The sequence below is a fragment of the Neoarius graeffei genome, chromosome 7 (genome assembly GCF_027579695.1).
Source record: "Neoarius graeffei isolate fNeoGra1 chromosome 7, fNeoGra1.pri, whole genome shotgun sequence".
NCBI classification, from domain to species: Eukaryota; Metazoa; Chordata; class Actinopteri; order Siluriformes; family Ariidae; genus Neoarius; species Neoarius graeffei.
In genome coordinates this window covers 52,303,806-52,311,129 of record NC_083575.1, presented here as the reverse complement: position 1 = coordinate 52,311,129, position 7,324 = coordinate 52,303,806, and positions in this window count along the sequence as shown.

Here is a 7,324-nt window from a genome sequence, read left to right as displayed (position 1 = left end):
CGTCTTCGTGGCCATGCATTTCGCACAAAAGTGAAATTACCTCACTTCCTGTTGGGCGTGGCTAATGCATTGGCATTACATTTTTGTCCGGCTTAGTGAGATACATATGCGTACCAAATGGCATGCCACTACTACAAACTACATGGCACCCAGGCACCTTAATGCGGGAGGCCAAAATCACAACGACTTAGGGGGCGCTATGGAGGCCCTGAGCCCCGGCCAAGTTTGGGCTTCTGGTTCTGAGTAGCGGTGGCAATTCTCGGAACTGGCGCCAAATTTCGTGCGTTTTCGCCCATGGCAAGTGCCCCGAAAATGGCCCAACAGCGGAGAAAAATAAAGAAGAAGAAGAAGACGGAAGAAGAAGAAGAAGAAGAAGAAGAAGAAGACGGAAGAATAATAATAGTGAACTCTTACAAGAACAATAGGGCCTTCGCCCATAGGGCTCGGGCCCTAATAATAGTGAACTCTTACAAGAACAATAGGGCCTTCGCCCTATAGGGCTCGGGCCCTAATTAAAGCCGCAAGCGGCCTCGACGGGCCCTCGCGCCAGCGGCCAAGGGGGGCGGGGGCATGCGTCCCCGCGAAAGACCTTCCACAGGCGTTGTCGACCATGGCAAGCGCCCCAATAAGGGTCTTGTAAATAGTTTGCTTGCCAAGATTGACAAATCAGAAGCTGCAATATCATTTTTGCCATAACCAGCACCCCCAGGGGCGAAAGTGCACAAAATTTGGCGTATATGTCAGGTGAGCTATGAAGAGTTTGCGTATGAAGTTTGATGACAATTGAGTAAATAGAAGATGAGATATAGATTTTTGAAGAATAAATTTTTTGGTTTTTCCCATGTCAGTAGGTGGCGCTATGCTGTACATGAGCGATTATGAGTTGGAAGAATAAGTGTCTACAACAGCAACGCACCAGCACAAGGAAGTGGTGTGAAGGAAAAGCATTATGGAATAATTTACCAAAAACCCGTTTTGGAGAAATTGCGACGGCCAAAAACAGCGCCCCCCATGGACGAAAATTCCCAAAATGTGGTATACATGACATGGGAGGTAGTAAGAGGGTGGCCGTGAAGTTTGACCAAATTTGAGGAAAGATTGGATTTTTTGCCCAAAAATAGCGCCCCCAGTGGCGAAAAATCACAGAAATTGGGTAACATGTCAGAAGCCCAATGAGTGATTTGCCTGTGAAGTATGAGCAGTTTTGAGCAATTAGAAGATTTATGAATTTTTAAGAATGTAAAATTTTGCATTGAAAATTGATTGACGTATAACTTCTGAACGGTTTATCCCACGTGAAACGAATTCAGTAACTTTTGTCAGCCATGTCTGTAGATGATGTCTCTCAATTTTGGTGACATTCCTATGAACGGCCTAGGAGGAGTTGCGCCGTCTTCGTGGCCATGCATTTCGCACAAAAGTGAAATTACCTCACTTCCTGTTGGGCGTGGCTAATGCATTGGCATTACATTTTTGTCCAGCTTAGTGAGATACATATGCGTACCAAATGGCATGCCACTACTACAAACTACATGGCAACCAGGCACCTTAATGCGGGAGGCCAAAATCACAACGACTTAGGGGGCGCTATAGAGGCCCTGAGGCCCGCCTGGATCTGGGCTTCTGGTTCTCAGTAGCGGTGGCAGTCTAAGAAAAAGGAGCCAAATTTCGTGCGTTGTCGACCATGGCAAGCGCCCCAATAAGGGTCTTGTAAAGAGTTTGCTTGCCAAGTTTGACAAATCAGAAGCTGCAATATCATTTTTGCCGTAACCAGCACCCCCAGGGGCGAAAGTGCACAAAATTTGGCGTACATGTCAGGTGAGCTATGAAGAGTTTGCGTATGAAGTTTGATGACAATTGAGTAAATAGAAGATGAGATATAGATTTTTGAAGAATAAATTTTTTGGTTTTTCCCATGTCAGTAGGTGGCGCTATGCTGTACATGAGCGATTATGAGTTGGAAAAATAAGTGTCTACAACAGCAACGTACTATCACAAGGTAGTGGTGTGAAGGAAAAGCATTATGGAATTATTAACCAAAAACCCGTTTTGGAGCAATTGCGTTGGCCAAAAGCAGCGCCCCCCATGGACGAAAATTCCCAAAATGTGGTATACATGACATGGGAGGTAGTAAGAGGGTGGCCGTGAAGTTTGACCAAATTTGAGGAAAGATTGGAATTTTTGCCCAAAAATAGCGCCCCCAGTGGCGAAACATCACAGAAATTGGGTAACATGTCAGAAGCCCAATGAGTGACTTGCGTGTGAAGTATGAGCAGTTTTGAGCAATCAGAAGATTTGTTATGAATTTTTAAGCATGTAAAATTTTGCATCGAAAATTTATTGACGTATAACTTCTGAACGGTTAATCCTACGTGAAACGTATTTAGTAACTTTTGTCAGCCATGTCTGTAGATGATGTGTATCAATTTTGGTGACATTCCTATGAACGGTCTAGGAGGAGTTGCGCCGTCTTCGTGACCATGCATTTCGCACAAAAGTGAAATTACCTCACTTCCTGTTGGGCGTGGCTAATGCAATGGCATTACATTTTTGTCCGGCTTAGTGAGATACATATGCCTACCAAATGGCATGCCACTACTACAAACTACACGGCACCCAGGCACCTTAATGCGGGAGGCCAAAATCACAACGACTTAGGGGGCGCTATGGAGGCCCTGAGCCCCGGCCAAGTTTGGGCTTTTGGTTCTGAGTAGCGGTGGCAATTCTCGGAAGTGGCGCCAAATTTGGTGCGTTTTCGCCCATGGCAAGCGCCCCGAAAATGGCCCAACAGCAGAGAAAAATAAAGAAGAAGAAGAAGAAGACGGAAGAATAATAATAGTGAACTCTTACAAGAACAATAGGGCCTTCGCCCTATAGGGCTCGGGCCCTAATAATAGTGAACTCTTACAAGAACAATAGGGCCTTCGCCCTATAGGGCTCGGGCCCTAATAATAGTGAACTCTTACAAGAACAATAGGGCCTTCGCCCATAGGGCTCGGGCCCTAATAACAGTTTTGTGTGCTGGTTGGAACATCCTGTGTGTTATGAAAAACAGAGAAATGGGTGCACCCCAAATATTAACCTTATCAGTATTGCAAAAATAGAGAAAAAAAACCACACCAAATACATCTTGTTCACCATTTTCAAGTTATGACTAGCTCACTAGCTAAAAGACATAGTGTAGTAGCTAAAAGACAGTTCAACAGGGAGCAGAAGCCTCACAAAAAAAAAAAAACAATAACAGATGGACTAATAACACAATGATACTGAACTTATATAGTGCCATTTACGTGAGTTCAATAGCACTGGAATCATCCTTTCCTACAGCTGAATTATGACGGACACAGCTCAACATGGCCAAGTCAAAGGCAGACAAAGGTGCCGCTGGCAGCTGCCATACTACTCATGATTGGATATTCACACCTATGGGCAATTTAGAGTAGCCAGTTAACCAAACTGCATGTCTTTGGACAGTGGGAGAAACCAGAGGGCCCAGAAGAAACCCACAAAGAAACCCAGAACCTTCTTCCTGTGAGGCAACAGCACTAACCACTACACCACTGTGCCACACCACACTGTGCTTTCTAGCTGTTTATTTTTCTTTTCTTTTTCTCTTATCCTGCTTCTAACTTTCATGAGGTGTTAGTTTTGTGTCTTTATCTAGCAATATTCAGTTGGATATATTTGGCTTGATCTTTCAGTCATATAATTGTATATTTTTAGCCTTTTTCTTTTACACTGTCTGCAACTTTAAATAGACTTGAATCCTAGGCATCTTTTTTTTTTAATCTGTCCTGCACTGTTTGATCTGAGAGAAAAGGCATTTCATTTCACGTGCACAAGTGCAGAGAAATGACAATGAAGGAAATATTTTTTCTTTGGCTTTGCTCCAATTTTGAAACGAGTTCTTATTCAGTACCATAGTGCAGTAATCCCTGATGTGGATGGAGCACAGAAGCATGGCAGGCAAGAGTTGGTGTTCACACAGACACTTTATTTTCATCAGCTTTTCTCACTCCACAATCACACCCGCAACACACACGTGTTCTGGTTGGGGGGGGACTCTTCTCTGCTCTCCCCCTCCTTTTATACTCCATCCCTGCAGCAAACAAACACACACACATTAATTGACACCAGGTGTAATGACTTAGCCACTTACCTTCCCCGACCCCGCCCTCTATTCACAGACTGCTGCTTGGCCACGTCCCCACTGCCACACATAGGTTCCTCATTCGAAGTAATTCCACATGCCCACAGGCTTAATGCATGTATGCATTGTGTTACATCCGCTATGCAGTGACTCAGTATTCTATTCATGCTGCGGTTAAAGTGTCAGTCAGTGTTGCAAGAAGACTCTTTAGTTAAAGTGCATATTCTGGACCAATTTTGGTTTTTTTATATGAAAGAATGTCCCTTTACACACTCATCCAAAAGAGTAATTTTGCACAAGGCCATCTGTCTACAGTGGAAAAAAATAAAATAACAAAACGTGTCTGGAAAAATCCCAAGGGAGTCTGGAGCCAGGTTTGTGACGTTACCTGCGGAAGCACCAGCAGGCTGCGAGAGCTTTGCACGGTTTCAGTGCACAGCCTGTGTAGACCAAGCGCTCCCATTTCTCTCTCATTGTCCGGTCTTTTGGGAAACGATGAGTACTAATCCCATCAAGATTGGTGTTGCTACACCCTCCTATGATACATCTGTTAACCATTTTCTCATAAACAAACCAGCGCTGACGTAGGATTCAGAGGGAGGCGTCCCGCACGCGACGTCACGAAAATCAATGCTTGCTGGGAAATCCAAATGCCAAGATTTTTCAGAGGCGGACCAATTCGCATCAAATGGCTTGATTTCAACTGAATTTTTAAAAGGTGAAAAAATTGCAGAGAATGCAGAATGTTACAGATATTTGATCAAAGTTTAATATAAAATAGGAGAATTACATTGATCTTGCTCGCTCCTGAATTTACCCGTGATATGCACTTTAAAGCACAGTGAATGAATAGATTGAGTAAATGCTCAGGGAACATGTTAAAGGGCACACCTTGGGTATATTTAGGAGCAAGATCAATGTAATTATCCTATTTTATATTAAACTTTGGTCAAATATCTGTCACATTTTGCATTTTGTGCAATTTTTTTACCTTGCGCAATACCAGAAAAATTCAGTTGAAATCAAGCAATTTGAGGCGAATTGGTCCGCCTCTGAAAAAACTTGCCATTTGGATTTCCCGGCAAACGTTGATTTTTGTGACATCATCTGCGGGACGCCTCCCTCTGAATCCTACGTCAGCGCTGGTTTGTTTATGAGAAAACGACCTGGTGGTTTTCTGCAAATTTCTTCAATGTTATCATGTAATTATTAAAATGGTTAACAGATGTATAGTAGGAGGGTGTAGCAACACCAATCATACATGTCAACCTATACGGAATGTCCGTATTTTATACGGATTTGATTCAATAAACGTAGTATACTGGCGTACAAATAAAGTTATACGGATTCTTTAAAAAAAACTTCAATATTTATTTAGAGCTATAATCAATTCCCACGATGATAAAAGCACGCATAACATTTACAAATGTACTGTACACCACAGAAAGCACAAACAGCCAGTAAAGAGTCTTATGAAATCGCGCGTTATCTTGTGGCAGCGAGACTTCGCTCCACTTTTGATCATGCGCACACCGCATTGCGAGAATCCCGCCAACCGTGAAGTAACATTTTGTTTGAAACGCATATTTCCACCTGAGCGACTTTCACTAGCGACTGAAAAGATTCTGAATGGGCACTCCGGCAAGATCAACACAGACACTTGCTGTGACATGCAGCCTCGTGAGGTATTGGTGCAGACTGATAAAAAAAGCTGTCATGGAGTACAATTCAGAACATTAGAGTGACACTTTGTGTTTTTGTCGAACATTAGAGCTTTGTATTCATTCTGAAGGTTTATTGTTATTAATATTGAATAAAAAGTAATTTGGATATATCGTTGTTAATTATCATTCAAATTTTAGGTAAATTATTTTAATTTGCATCTTATACGGATTTTATAAGGGAAATACGGATTTTGGAGGTTGGTTATACAGGTTCAATTGACCAAAGGTTGACATGTATGACCAATCTTGATGGGATTAGTACTCCTCGTTTCCCAAAAGACCAGACAATGAGAGAGAAATGGGAGCGCTTGGTCTACACAGGCTGTGCACTGAGACTGCGCAAAGCTTGCACAGCCTGCGCCTGCTCTCGCAGCCTGTTGGCGCTTCCGCAGGTGACGTCACGAATCTGGCTCCAGACTCCCTTGGGATTTTTCCAGATGCATTTTGTTATTTTATTTTTTCTGCTGTAGACAGATGGCCTTGTGCAAAATTACCCTTCTGGATGAGTGTTTAAAGGGACATTTTTTCATATAAAAAAATGAAATTGGTCCAGAATATGCACTTTAAGCTATAAATCCAGCTTAGTCTGACCATCTTTCAGCTGCCAAAACATGGGTCAAGATGGTCAAACTGACAGAGCCCCTTTACCAGCTGGAAAGGAAAGAGTTTCTGAATTTACTGTGACTAATTTTATATCAAGGAGAAGTTACACAACAGGAAAATAAAGTAAAATAATAAGAAAAGCTCAAAGATGTATTGATCAGTTTAGTGAAGAAAATAATTTACAAGCAAGCAAAGATAGTCCAGCTGTTTTGGTAGCTGGGAGTTGGTCAAATGTAAATGTAAACATGGTTAAAGTGATTTAGGCTGCAGTAACTAGCAACCTTATGTAACAATCACCCAGTGATTGTGAACAACAGTGAATGCATACATGTCAACCTATACGGAATGTCTGTATTTTATACGCATTTGATTCAATAAACGTAGTATATGGGCGTAGAAATAAAGTTATACGGATTCTTTAAAAAAACTTCAATATTTATTTAGAGCTATAATCAATTCCCACGATGATAAAAGAGCGCATAACATTTACAAACGTACTGTACACCACAGACAGCCAGTAAAGAGTCTTATGAAATCGCGCGTTATCTTGTGGTAGCGAGACTTCGTTCCACTTTTCATCATGCGCACACCGCATTGCGAGAATTCCGCCAACCGGGAAGTCATAGACATATAAACATAGACGCCGCCTTCTGCGTAGAATCATGTCATCCTCGCCGCCATATTGGATGTGGCAAAGTGGAGATTCTTCAACCGTCTCTGGTATAGCGTCTAGACAGTAGCCGAGAATAAAGATGCCTCATTCATGTGCTGCGTTTAACTGTACCAACAGGTTTACCGTCCAAACGAGATCACATGGGATTACCTTTCACAGGTGAGACTGGAAAAA